The sequence below is a fragment of the Lagenorhynchus albirostris genome, chromosome 3, assembly GCF_949774975.1.
Source record: "Lagenorhynchus albirostris chromosome 3, mLagAlb1.1, whole genome shotgun sequence".
Lineage (NCBI taxonomy): Eukaryota > Metazoa > Chordata > Mammalia > Artiodactyla > Delphinidae > Lagenorhynchus > Lagenorhynchus albirostris.
The window spans coordinates 68,567,058-68,581,569 of record NC_083097.1 but is presented as its reverse complement, the minus strand read 5'-3'; the positions used below and the strand labels follow the sequence as shown (position 1 = coordinate 68,581,569).

At 34.6% G+C, this 14,512-nt stretch overlaps 1 long non-coding RNA gene across 1 annotated transcript in view; it reads left to right on the top strand.

The window, feature by feature from the left end:
* The window catches only part of LOC132518139 (uncharacterized), a 49,513-nt gene extending 40,273 nt beyond the window's left edge, over positions 1-9,240 (top strand). Inside the window, exons 3-4 of the long non-coding RNA XR_009539866.1 lie at positions 8,166-8,256; positions 9,150-9,240. This is a non-coding gene — a long non-coding RNA (uncharacterized LOC132518139). The remainder of the gene's footprint in view (positions 1-8,165; positions 8,257-9,149) is intronic.
* Positions 9,241-14,512: the final 5,272 nt, after the last annotated feature.

The window sequence follows — 14,512 nt, the reverse complement described above, 5'->3', positions numbered from 1 at the left end:
TTTCCCTGTAAATCTTTTCTTCTTCTGGGAAGAAGGAAATGGTGACTGAAATGGTGGCACCTTATTTTGTGATAATGAAATGACCCAAGGAAGGTATAAGATGTCGGCAGAATAATAGTCCATAATAGTCCCCAAGGATGTCCATGTCCTAATGCTTAGAACTTGTGACTATGTTGCTTACATGACAAAAAAACTTTGTAAGTGTGATTTGGGTTATGGACCCTGAGATGAGCCTCTGCAATCCACATCTGTTCCCATATGATAAAACACATCATCCAGAGAATGTTCTACCACAGCCCCCAGTCTTGTCAGTGGCAAATAACATGTTGGAGGATACTTGAAGCACAGTTTAAAATTAATGAAAACCATGTAGCACTTATGCAGTGAGATGGCTGGAAAGTAAATCCTCTCAAAAGTATTAGTAAGCCACACCTGCATTGACACCATTTTTATAAAATATTATCTCACTATGGGGACTTCACTTTAGACTCTTCTATGCTTTATTCACAAACTTTTTTTTTCCCACAAAATACTAATAGCTGTTGAACTTCAGGCCGTGACTGGCTGTCTGTGTGTCTTCAAGAAAATTGATCTAAAATCTTAGGACATCTCCCTGTGGATATCCAGAAGAGAAATGTTTACCAATGGACTGCTGGAACTTGGTTCCCTTTTTGCTCTGGCAATATTAGCTTGGCTGGCTCTGAAGATGGAGGAAGGGTGTCAAAGAATGTGGGTGGTTCCTAGAAGCTGAGAATGGCAAGGAAACAGATTCTCTTCTAATACCTCAGTAAGAAATGCAATCTCACTGACACCTTGATTTTATCTAAGACTCATGTTGGATATCTAACCTACAGGACTATAAGATTTGTATTGTTTAGCCACTTCATTTGTTGTAATTTGCTATGACAAAAAATAAAGTTAATATATAAGCCAATTGTCAGAATACAGAAGCAGAAAAATAGAAGAAACATGGCACACTGATGATCTTATGGAGCCCTGGATGACTACATTTGAACATTATATGTATGTTTGAGAGAGAAAATTAAATCCCTGTTTTCTGTGTATATTATTGTTTTCCAAGACTCTGTTTCTCATATCAGGATCCAGTTCTTCACTAATACAATGAGGATTGAGTTCCCTTATAAGATGAAGTTGGTGGCTCCATTCTAGTTCTATTTTTGCTTTGTTATTTTGATTTGCATTTTTTAATATCTAAGAATAAAGTATAGTTTTTACCTTTTTCTGAAAGCTGAAATTTCATTTTACACGTATTTAATGATCTAACAAAATTTCTAAATAAATGGGAGATTTGTTTTTTATTAAAATCTGTTCATTTTAGCAAGTATTTTAAAAGTTACCTAAGCATAAGGAGGTAAAACAATAATTTAATTGCTTTTCAAATCAGAACATAAACAGTTTTAACCATACAATTTGTTTTAAAATCTATTAAATTAAAAGACAGGCAGTAAAGCAATTATACTCTAATAAAGATGTTAAAAAAGGAAATAAAATAAAATAAAGGACAGGCAAATAGACATCATTTAGGCAAAACCACTCACTTAGAGGTGATAATTCTCAAAGTATAGTCTTATACTTTGGTTTTGGGTCTTACATATAAGTCTCTAATTCACTGAGTTTAGTTTTGTATATGGTGTGAGAAATTAGTTCAATTTGGTATTTTTGATGTAGCTGTCAATTTTTTTCAACTACATTTATTGAAGAAGACATCTTTTCCCCATTGTGCATTCTTAACTCCTTTGTGTAGATTAATTGACCATATAAATATGAGTTTATTTCTGAGCTCTCAATTCTGTTCCATTGATCTGTGTGTCTGTTTTGTACCACTACCATAGTGTTTTGATTACTGTAGCTTTGCAATATAGTTTTGTTTTTTGTTTTTTTTTTGCGGTACACAGGCCTCTCACTGTTGTGACCTCTCCCGCTGCGGAGCACAGGCTCTGGACACGCAGGCTCAGTGGCCATGGCTCACAGGCCCAGCCACTCCATGGCATGTGGGATCTTCCCGGACTGGGGCACAAACCCGTATACCCTGCATTGGCAGGCGGACTCTCAACCACTGAGCCACCAGGGAAGCCCTGCAATATAGTTTTAAATCAGGAAGTATGATACCTCCAGCTTCGTTATTTCTCAAAACTGTTTTGGCTATTCAGGATCTTTTGTGTTTCCATACAAATTTTAGAATTATTTGTTTTAGTTCTGTGACATATGTCATTGGTATTTTGACAGGGGTTGAATTGAATCTGTAGATTGTCTGGGGTAGTATGGTAATTTTAACAATATTAATTCTTCTAATCCATGATCACAGTATATCTTTCCATTTGTTTGTGTTATATTCAAATTTCTTTCATCAAGGGCTTACAATTTTCTTAGTACAGCTCTTTTACCTCCTTTGTTGGATTTATTCCTAAGTATTTTATTCTTTTTGATGCAAACATAAATGTGTTTTTCTTAATTTCTCTTTCTGATAATTTGTTGTTAGTGTGTAGAAACATAACAGATTCCTGTGCATTAATTTTAATCCCTACAACTTTACTGAATTAATTTATTAGTTCTAATAGTCTTTTGGTGACATCTTAAGGATTATCTCTATATAGTATCATGTCATCTATAAACACTGACAGTTTTACTTCTTCCTTACCAACTTGGATTCCTTTTATTTCTTTTTCTTGTCTGATTGCTGTGGCTAGAACTTCCAATACTATGTTGAATAAAAGTGGCAAGAGCAGGCGTCCTTGTTTTATTTTTGATCTTAGTGAAAGCTTTTCACCACTGAGTATGAAAACTGTAGGAGTGTCATATATGGTATGTTGAGATATGTTCCCTTTATACTCACTTTGTTGTGAGTTTTTATTTTAAATTCATGTTGAATTTTGTCAAAAGCTTTTCCTGAATCTATTGAGATGATCATATGATTTTTATTCTTCAGTTTGTTAATGTGATGTATCCCATTGATTGAGCTTTCTTGCATCCCTGGGATAAATCCCATTTGATCAAAGTGTATGATCTTTCTAATGTAGTGTTGAATTCAATTTCCTAATATTTTGTTGAGGATTTTTGGATATATATACCTGTTTATATACCTGTTTATCAGGTATATTGGCCTGTAATTTTCTTTTATGAAGGTATCTTTTTCTGGTTTTGATATCAGGGTGATGCTGACTTTGTAGAATGAGTTAAAATGCTTTCCTTCCTTTTTAATTTTTTGATATAGCTTGAGAAGCATAAGTGTTAACCCTGCTTTAAATGTTTGGTAGAATTCGCCTATACTTTGGTTATGTACAGATACAAAATGGGTTACAAAATATTGTGTATAATATGATTGTTTCTGCAAATTTATATACTTACATATAATAATAACTGGAAGTACTAATTATTAGAATGTTAACAGTAGTAATATCTAGAAAAATTTTCTTTTTACTCATTTTAGTCTTGAATCTTCATTTTAAGAATGTGTATTTTCAGAATCACAAAATGCCATAAAGCAACTTCATACTGAACATAGGACCTGGATTTATTCAGAAGAAAGATTTTTGAAGCAATTCACAAAACTATTCTTTAAAAAAATAATGGTCCCTTCATAGTTACTGTATAAAAGAGAATTTCTCCAACAGTTTATGTTCTTAAGACTCTTTCTGGTATAAGAAAATTTGTCTGTAAATCTGCAATTTGTATTACTTTTGCTTATTATATCATATATGGTAATTTCAAAAAGAACTGGAGATACTTCATATTATTGAAGAAGAAAATTAACATGCTAAAAAAGATCAATACATAGGAAGTTGGCAACAGTGCCATCACATATCCCTGTAATTAGTTACAGCAATTAGACATTTAATTCAGTTTCCTGGTGATTAGTACTAAATAGATACAGTTAAACATTTTCAGTCTCTGGAACCCTATCTTGTGTATTTATCACACGAATCTTATAAAATTGGTAATGAGTAGCAAAATAAGCCTGTGTCTTCATAGATTTTTATTTTTGAAGAAACAAATATTTACCATCAACTTTTCTTAAAACAGTAAATTCAATTTAGTGAAGGTTTTGAGTTACAAATGAGACAGCATTTCTACAGGGAGCTAAGATAATATACTCCAGTTATATTACTTTCTGATAGCCTATCTTAATGTGGAAATAAAGCACAAGGAATTCAGATATATTTATAGTTAACATGTCTCTTAGTTTTTTTTCCTTAAATATCAAATATCTGAGGTGCAATTTTGGTTAGTGCTGAATCAAAATCATTTTATGTATGAATTCTTTGACGAGTGTTTGAGGTGACAATGTTCTATAGTTTTGATTTTTGCTCATTGAAAGAATTCTATGGAGATTATTTGTTTAAAAAGGTCCTGTTATTTTTAGCTTTTCTTTCTCTAGCCACAGATTTAGAAAGAAGGAATCATGTACAGTGAAAAGGACTGACTGTGGTGTTAGAATGGATTACATCTCTGGCTCTGCCATTGACCAGCTAAAAGATGCTCAGTTTTCCCATCTAGCAAATTAGTATAAATATATGCTTCCAAGTTTTCTGTAAGGATTATATGAGATGATGGAAATGATAAGAAAGGAGAAGTAGCATCATTTATGGAAACTGTTTTACTATTATCATGCCTACTTTATGATGTTATAACCATATCATCATTGTACAGATTTGCATTCATTTTTATTTTGTTGGCAAAGAAATGTTATTACCATGACAAGAACTACTATTTGCCTACTCAGTATTCATTTTCTCCTTACTTATTTAAATAAAACTTTGTGTTTGGAACGCCAATGGCTCAGGCTTAAACAGCTTCTCTTGCAGTTAAGGATAGTCTCATGATTTCTAGTTCTAGCTAATTATATGGATGTGGAAGATGCTAGTTTAGACTTCTAGAAAACTTTTTAGATATGTTTCTGTTATATGTGGATGAACACAATTTCTAATTGATACAAAACTTCATTTAACAGACTGTAGTTTTTTTTTACAAGTGTCAAAAACATAATCTTTGGAATGCATTTGGGATGGGGTAGGAAGACAGGCTCTACCAACTGCAGAGTAGAAGTGTACTGACTCCTGATATGCAACAGTAAACTATTTGGTCCAGTTGTTCTGCTTGGGATGAAAACCATGTGATGACTGAGATTATAAAGATAGAGAAAATGGAAGAAAAGATTCAGAATATTGGATACTGCTTGCTGTTTCTGAATCTTGCAAGAAAGAATAGAGCTAGAAATGGAGGGCAATAATTCTGTCCTAAGAGTTGCTCTCTATTTGTGACCTGCAATAAAAATTGACTAAGAGTTCCACAATTTTTAGTCTCCAGGGTTAAAAAGACTACAAATTATAATGGTTATTGTGGTGGCTTTGAAGCTGCAGCCTTAACAGGAAGTAATAATTGAGTGATATGCCTTTCCCAGGGCCTTTCCTTTAAGTGTTATCCACTAAACAAGAGTAGGAGCCCACAACAAAAGGCCTATTATTCCAAATTCTTTGAAGGCAGCAGTGGGCAAAGCCAAACTGCTTTAACACCCTTAAACTAAGGGCCAGGGGATGAACAGCATACAGAGGCCAGTAAAAAAAAAAAAAAAAAAAAAAAAAAAAAAAAAATGGAGTCTTCAGCCTTAAAGATGATACATAAAAAAGATCTTTGACTGTGGTTATATAAAGTTTAGCAGAAACATACAGTTCTTTCCCGTAGATTTATAAATCCTCATTCTGGTAGACTCAGGTTTTGCCCAATAAAACAGTTGTGGGCAGAAGGTACATATGCCATTATAAGGCATAGCCAGTATATATGGTTCATAATCTTCCCTTTCCTTCCAATTCAAGAACTACAATGCTCTAGATAGAGCCTGAGTCTTGGAATGAAGTCAATATGTAGCAGAGCTGTGGCTAACAGGAGACTCGTGGTTGAAATATGTAAACCTCTGTCATTGTCAAATCCAAAATTTTGAGACCCTTTATTAGCACAGCATATCCTAAACTGATTATACATAAAGCCTTATTCTCTTTGGAAGCCAAGAGAGTATTCAGAAGAAGATAGTAATTGACTTACTGTCTCACTTTATTATACATGTGTCTTCAGTGTGGAAACAAATTTGTACCATCCAAAAAGAAAGATAGCATAAAGGGAGATAGGAAAGTCTGGGAGTGGGGAAAAATTGATAACAGTCTCAAAAAGGTGGAATTATTCCCATAGATTTTGAAGAATGGGATAGATACTGAGAAAATGAACTAGACTCCACTAAGGAGTTGGCAGCCCTCTGAGGTTCATTTTATATGTCTACATGGCCAAGCTATCATTCCAAACACCAGTCTAGATGCTGCTAGGAAGTTATTTTTCAGGTGTGATTAATTTTTAAATCAGTAAACTTTGAGTAAAGTATATTACCCTCCATAATATGGGTGGGTTTCCTCCAATCAGCTGAAAGTCTTAAGAGAGAAGATATCCCTCTAAAAGGATGGAATTTTGCTTCCAGACTGCCTTTGGACTCAAGACTGCAGCATCAACTCTTTTTGGAACTTCTAGGCTGCCATCCTGCCAGCTCTGTTTCTTTGGAGAACCCTGACAATTCCAACATTTTAAAAGAGCTCTTGGCCTCTAGTCTCTAGGTCTTAAAGTGTCAAGACATTTATTTTATATATCCTAGTCTAATGTAATTTAAATCTAATTAGAGGAGTATGATTTAGGATGGAACATATAAATAGGAGGGTGAATATAACCCTTAATGTACTATATGATATGTAGAAATAGTTATTTCTACAAACTAGGTCAAATTCAGATTTTACAAACTAGTAGTCTTTGGTTACTACTGCTGTCACTGGAAATACACAATAAATGGGAAAAGATCATTTCTAATGGATAAGAGTGGAGCATGTTACTATAATTTTTAAAAAATAGACTATTTTTTAATTAATTAATTTTTTTATAAGACATGCATTTTTTTTTATTTTTAAATTAATTAATTAATTTATTTTTGGCTGTGTTGGGTCTTCGTTTCTATGCGAGGACTTTCTCTAGTTGCGGCGAGCGGAGGCCACTCTTCATCGTGATGTGTGGGCCTCTCACTATCACGGCCTCTCTTGTTGCAGAGCACAGGCTCCAGATGCGCAGGCTCAGTAGTTGTGGCTCACGGGCCCAGTTGCTCCACGGCATGTGGGATCCTCCCAGACCAGGGCTTGAACCCGTGTCCCCTGCATTGGCAGGCAGATTCTCGACCACTGCGCCACCAGGAAAGCCCGACTTTATTTTTTAGAGCAGTTTTAGGTTCACAGCAAAATTGAGCAGAAAGTACAGAGGTTTCTTATATACATATATACACCTGCCTCCCCACATGCATAGCTTCCCCCATTACCAACATATCTCACCAGACTGCTACATTTGTTACAACTGATGAACCTACATACATCATTATGACTGAGTCCTGAGTTTACATTAGGGTTCACTCTTAGTGTTGTACATTCTATGGGTTTGAACAAATGTATACTGACATGTATCTACCATTATAGTATCATACATAGTAGTTTCACTGCCCTAAAATTATCTGCACTCTGCCTGTTTACCCACTCCACACTCCCTTAACCCCTGCAACCACTGATCTTTCTCTGTCTCCATAGTTTTGTATTTTCCAGGTTGAGAAAACTGACATACCATCATGAAGTCTGACCATGGGTGAAGGAGAGAGGGAATGTTAGATGGAAGAATCACAGATGGCCTTGCAGCATATGGAAAGTTTGGCAAGACAAATATAGAGCCATTAAACTAAAGTCAGCCAACAAAGGACTCATGTTTCCAAGCAGTTGTCTGTCTTAATGCCATTGGTTCCAGTGTGACCTCAGTGCAAAAACAGAAGTGAATTTAAAAGTGCAGCAGCTAGAATTCTTGGTAAATTATGCTACCTATAGTAGGAGTTTGGGAGTGAAAATTAAGGTAGATATAAATCATGAAATATTCTACTTAGTGGACTAAAATCGGATAAAGAACTTTATTTTATTCTTTACTCTCAATCATTTTATTTATTTTACTTTTTTTTCTATTCTATTTCTTTTTATTAATCCATGGACTAAGTCAATAATAGCTTGTCCCTCAAAGCTACACTTCTACCCTCTTTCATTTTTTTTCTTTTCAATTCTTTTCCTTTTCTTATTGTCTTCTTTCTTAAGGACAAGTTTTCCTAAGAATGGGATGTTAGAAGGAGGTCTTAGATAGTGGTCACTTGGTCTTGGTCAGAAGGCCCTTGAGCTCTTTGCAGAGGTAAGCTTTTGGTAGACCCTGTGGAAACAGACACTAACAATGACATATTCAACCGAATTCACCCCTGCACAAGTCAATTGTTTCCTGACCATTTCACCACACCCATGCATTCCCCTCTACCCCATCTTCACATAACAGTAAATCTTAGGCAGTAAATGTTAATCCCAACAAAAGTATAAAACTCACTTTTGTAGTCTATTTATAATTAAGTTAAAAAGCCTTACAGTTAATATCTTGAACAATAAAAGATAAAATTCTATGGTTTAATAGACAAGCCCTTTACTACTGATAAAGATATTAACAGTAGAAACCCTCATATGTATTATGTGCAAGCTGGTCTAATAAAAGGCTTAACTTGAATTCCGTTGAGCCCACTGTTTTTTTTTTTAATTTTTATTGGAGTATAGTTGATTTACAATGTTGTGAAGCTGTACAGCTAAGTGAATCAGTTATACATATACATATATCCACTCTGTTTTTTTAGATTCTGTTCCCATATAGGTCATTACAGAGTATTGAGTAGAGTTCCCTGTGCTATACAGTAGGTCCTTATTAGTTATCTATTTTATATAAGATGTAGAAAACAATCTTATGGTTACCAGGGGGGAAAGGGGGTGAGGGATAAATTGGGAGATTGGGATTGAGATATACACACTACTATATATAAAATAGAACCCACTGTTTTGAACTTAACTTATGCTATGGACTGAATGTTTGTGAGCCCTGCAAAATTGATCTGCTGAAAACTTAACCCCTGATATGATATTTGGAGGTGGGTCCTTTGGGAGGTAATTAGGGTTAGATGAGGTCATAAGGGTAGGGCCCTCATGATGTGATTAACATTCTTATAAAAAAAAGTAAGAGATGTGGCATCTCTGTGTGCATGCACCAAGGAAAAACCATGTGAGGACATAACCAGCAAGAGGGCCCTCACCAACAACTCGACCATGCTGGCACCCTGATCTTGGACTCTCAGCCTCTGGAACCATGAGAAATAAATGTTTGTTCCTTAAGCCATCCAGTCTATGACAATTTGTTACAGCAATCCAAACTGACTGAGATGATTGGTTAAATTCAAATCTATCACGTACTTAATGCAACGTTAAAAATAAACAATGAACACAGAATTTAACTTGATTTTTAGTCTCTTCTTCCCTGCCTGGCCATCCTTCCTCAGTAAAGTGAATTACAATTCTTTGCGGCAAATAACAAGTATTTTATATATTCTAGATATAACTGGATCTTCATAGGCAGCTTCTGGTCTCACTCAGCACACACTTTGAAGCAAAGGATTTCATCACATTCTGAAAAGAGATCACTGAACTTTTCAACAGCTTTTGTGTGTACTTAGAGAAAAAAATTATGTTGCACACCATATCACATAACTTCACCTTCCATCTAAGCATCTTAATATTTTCCTAAATTCCATTTTTTTCTGGATGCCTCATCTCCCTTGTCTTCCATTACCCAGTCTCTTAAATCTTCTCAGCTATCTCAAATAATTCATCCCTGTGCATACCACTGAGCTAAACAAAATCTCTTCAGTGAGGTGAACTTACTCTTCTCATGAAGCAATTCAGAATCTGCTGAGTAAAACTAACAAAAACTCACATAAGTAGGATTGTCAGATTTAGCAAATAAAAGCACACGATGCTCAGTTAAATTTAAAGTTCAGATAAATTACAAATAGTTGCAATATTTGGGACATACTGATACTTAACTGAGCCTCCCATATTTAATCTGGCAATCCTACCTGGAAAGCTGATCCCTACACTCTAACACAATACTGCTAATAAAATTTAAGTGTTTTGGATTGAAATCTTAACTCTTCCATGTGAAAACTATATGATAAATTGAGTTTCAGTATCCTTATCTACAAAATGGGGATTAGGATAAAATTTACTCAAAAGATTGATATGAGTAATAAATAAGATGATGCAAGTAAAACATTATGCATGGTACTTGATATAACATAAAATCTTAACATACTTTAGCTATTATTCTAGAAGGTAAGGGTAACATTAGACAGGCTGCTCATTTAATTCAGGATATTGGAAGGGGCCAAATGAACCATTATTTATTTTTACATTTGTCAAAGTATTCTCCTTTAACCTAAGTTTGGTTATTATCATTGTCTGCTCAAATGATTTCAGGAGTTACTAAGGGTACCATAACATTTCTTCAGATTCCATTAAGCATACTGATAATTTTTTTCACTGTGTGGTCACTTGGCACCAAAGTAGAGTCAAAACTATACACAGGGGGTAGTTTTGGCTGGACAGGTCCCAATAGTAATAATATATTCAATATTTATATAATGATGATTATGAACAGCTGGCATGAAAGAAATGATGAATTAAACAATGCACTATGGGGTTATGTTTATTTAATGACTTTTAGATATTAAACCAATGGGCTAAGTTAAAATCAAAATACACAGGGTTTCAACATTTGAAAGAAATGTCTTCTGAGCATTTGCTCGATATTTTTCTCATAGAAACAGTTGTATAGAACGATTATATTAGTTATTATTATAGCTAAAATTTATAGAGCACTTTTTATGTGCCAATTTATTTACATAGACTGTTTTAATTAGACTTAACAATAGACCTATGAGGAAGGATATTATAATTATCTCCCCATTTACAAGACGAGGAAACTAAGGTTCTGTAAGGTTAGGAAGCTCAAAGAAGGAAATCCAAATGTAGCCTAGCTGTGAACCCATGCATTTCTAGTTTTTACCTATTTCACCAAGTTTCTTCTATATTTATCTTCAGTAAGATTCTTAGATTTACCCACAAAATCTTGTTTAACCTATAATAGACAAAGAGAAACTTTGGCTAACTTAACTTCATTCATTTTATTTTTTGAAAATACTAATTTTGAAAGGCCAGGACTGTATCTTAAGCTCTAAGGGCTTTAGGCACTGGCTCATGTGGGAGAAGCAGATGGAATAGTTCCTAGCTCATTCTTTAATTTGCATACAGGAAGAACTAGTGCTGTCATTGAATCACTTACCAAGAGTTCAGGATTAGCTAACAAAGTCATGTTGCCTCTTTGTACCTGGCACTGGAGTGAGATTTGCCAACATAGTTAAAATCGCTTGTAAATATCCTTTTTCAGAGTACCTCTAATGTTCAGAGAGGTGAGGATTTCTCTTTGCTTGTTTGTGTGTGTGTGTTTTGCTTGTCTGTGTTTAGTAGCGATAACTGGCATAGTATACCACTGAATGACAAATATACAAAAGTAAATTATAAAATTTGTATAATATAAAATTTATATAAAATACAAATTATAAATGCAAAAGAAGATATTTCTTTTTCCTACTATAATTCCCAGGCATTCTGAAGATGGATAGTCATTACTTAATCTTTGATTTATGAGCCGTGACAAAGAACCAATATATTTTATATTTAAGAAGAAAAGGGAGAAAAAAAGATTCTCAGTCACTGAATTTCCATTTACCTCACAAATTCGGGTTGCTATAGTTGAGTAAACATATACCTAGTGTATTTTGGAAGGAAATGGCATGTAAGATTTTTAAAATTGCAGTTTTCTCTGTGTTCAGATGTAGTTGCCCTAAACCATATTTCCCTGCAGCATGGTACACATGTGCTTTTCTACGTGACAGGGCAAATGTGGTAAAAAATTTTTGGTGTTTTTTTTTTTTAATTTTATTAAAATTTTTTAAACATCTTTATTGGATTATAATTGCTTTACAATGGTGTGTTAGTTTCTGCTTTATAATAAAGTGAATCAGCTATACATATATCCCCATATCCCCTCCTTCTTGCATTTCCCTCCTACCCTCCCTATCCCATCCTTCTAGGTGGTCACAAAACACCGAGCGCATCTCCCTGTGCTATGCGGCTCCTTCCCACTAGCTATCTATTTACATTTGGTAGTATATATAAGTCCATGCCACTCTCTCACTTCATCCCAGCTTACCCTTCCCCCTACCCGGGTCCTCAAGTCCATTCTCTACGTCTGCGTCTTCATTCCTGTCCTGCCCCTAGGTTCTTCAGAACTATATATATATATATATATATTTTTTTTAGATTCCATACATATGTGTTAGCATACGGTATTTGTTTTTCTCTTTCTGACTTAGTTCTCTCTGTATGACAGTCTCTATGTCCATCCACCTCACTACAAATAACTCAATTTTGTTTCGTTTTATGGCTGAGTAATATTCCATCGTATATATGTGCCACATCTTCTTTATCCATTCATCTGTTGATGGATACTTGGGTTGCTTCCATGTCCTGGCTATTGTAAATGGAGCTGCAATGAACATTGTGGTACATGACTCTTTTTGAATTATGGTTTTCTCAGGGTATATGCCCAGTAGTGGCATTGCAGGGTTGTATGGTAGTTCTACTTTTAATTTTTTTAGGAACTTCCATACTGTTCTCCATAGTGGCTGTATCAATTTACATTCCCACCAACAGTGCAAGAGGGTTCCCTTTTCTCCACACCCTCTCCAGCATTTATTGTATGTAGATTTTTTTGATGATGGCCATTCTGACTGGTATGAGGTAATACCTCATTGTAGTTTTGATTTGCATTTCTCTAATGATTAGTGATGTTGAGCAGCCTTTCATGTGTTTGTTGACAATCTGTATATCTTCTTTGCAGAAATGTCTATTTAGGTCTTCTGCCCATTTTTGGATTGGGTTGTTTTATTTCTTTGATATTGAGTTGCATGAGCTGCTTGTATATCTTGGAGATTAATCCTTTGTAAGTTGCTTCATTTGCAAATATTTTCTCCCATTCTGAGGGCTGTCTTTTTGCAAGAATGTACAATGGAGAAAAAGACAGTCTCTTCAACAACTGGTGCTGGGAAAACTGGACAGCTACATGTAAAAGTATGAGATTAGAACACTCTCTAACACCATACACAAAAATAAACTCAAAATGGATTAAAGACCTAAATGTAATGCCAGAAACTATCAAACTCTTAGAGGAAAACATAGGCAGAACACTCTGACATAAATCACAGCAAGATCCTTTTTGACCCACCTCCTAGAGAAATGGAAATAAAAACAAAAATAAACAAATGGGACCTAATGAAACAAAAGCTTTTGCAAAGCAAAGGAAGCCATAAAAAAGATGAAAAGACAACCCTCAGAATGGGAGAAAATATTTGCAAATTTTTGGTGTTTTGAATGGAATTTATTAATAGTATTTCTATATACCTTTAGTTATGGTATGATCTGAATACATTTTCTGTGAAGAGATATTATTTTATCCTTTATCAAGTAGATGAAGACCAAGACACATAATTATTAAGATGCTTGTAGGGCTTCCCTGGTGGCGCAGTGGTTGAGGGTCTGCCTGCTGATGCAGGGGACACGGGTTGGTGCCCCGGTCCGGGAAGATCCCATATACCGTGGAGCGGCTGGGCCCGTGAGCCATGGCCACTGAGCCTGCGTGTCCAGAGCCTGTGCTCCACAATGGGAGAGGCCGCAGCAGTGAGAGGCCCGCGTACCACAAAAAAAAAAAAAAAAAAAAAAAAGATGCTTGTAAACAGTAATTTGAATTTATGAAATTAAATAATAACATTAAATTAAACCATATATTTGTATATAATAGTTATAAATTTACATGAGGAAGTATATTTATAATATTTTCTCACGGCAAAAATCTTCCTTTATAATCTACAAAACAAAATGTAAATTCCTTTTTCTCTCTTTTTTAAACTATCTAGTGAATAGCAATCTTTCATATGTCTTTATCATGGAACTATTTTTATATTATCGAAAAATAATTCTATGTCAAGAAAACAAAATTATTAGTTGACATATAAACTAGAATTTAAGACTATATAAATCACCCCTTTCTCTTTGTCAATTAAATATTACATACTAAAGTTATTTAGGAATTCTTTGTGAATATAATTTAAAGTATGGGTTATATTTCTGAATCTTCAAATGCCTCTTCTAATATTTAAAATATATTCATTAATTAAACTTAATAGTAAGTACACAATATTTTACTGATATAATTAGGTATGTTGGTGTTATGGGTTGAATTTTTGTACCCCCACACCCACCAAAAGTTATGTGGAAGTCCTAACCCCATGTTTCCCAGAATGCCACCTTATTTGGAAATTGAGTTGTTGTAGATGTAATTAGTTAAGATGAGATCATACTGCAGTAGGGTGGGCCCCAACTCCAATATGATTGGTGAACTTATAAGAAGGCTCTCTGAAGACAGAGACAAAGGGAGAATACTGGCTACAAGGAAGACAAAA